Source organism: Haemaphysalis longicornis, unplaced genomic scaffold (genome assembly GCF_048455015.1).
Source record: "Haemaphysalis longicornis isolate Haplotype H1 unplaced genomic scaffold, Haemaphysalis longicornis Haplotype H1 scaffold_2, whole genome shotgun sequence".
Taxonomy (NCBI): domain Eukaryota; kingdom Metazoa; phylum Arthropoda; class Arachnida; order Ixodida; family Ixodidae; genus Haemaphysalis; species Haemaphysalis longicornis.
In genome coordinates this window covers 34,457,494-34,457,883 of record NW_027526295.1, presented here as the reverse complement: position 1 = coordinate 34,457,883, position 390 = coordinate 34,457,494, and positions in this window count along the sequence as shown.

Sequence of the window (390 nt, the reverse complement as noted above, 5' to 3'; positions counted from 1 at the left end):
CTTTTTCGATGCATAATCATACATTTACAAAGTCGCCCGCAAACGTGGGCATCAAAGAAATGTCCACAGATCATTCTTCGCTCATTTTGCTGCGCTTAAATCTGACTATAAAAGGATCACCAAGCCGAGAAAGCCCCTCACACGCTCCGTACGAAGCAATGCTGCGACCGCCATCCCCCAACACGGCGTCCCATGCTGGTTTCGTTTTTCTTCCGGTAGATGGCGGCACTTTTGCATACGGTCTATTCCCCCTACTTAGCCAGCACCTTACTGAGATCTACGAATACCCCTCCAACACCAACCGAGGTCCAGCGCGCTTCAACCGTGCGCCGTCGCCCTACCCGTACCAATCGCCAAGCCGTCGAAGCAACAAAGACTTCACCCGTCGGA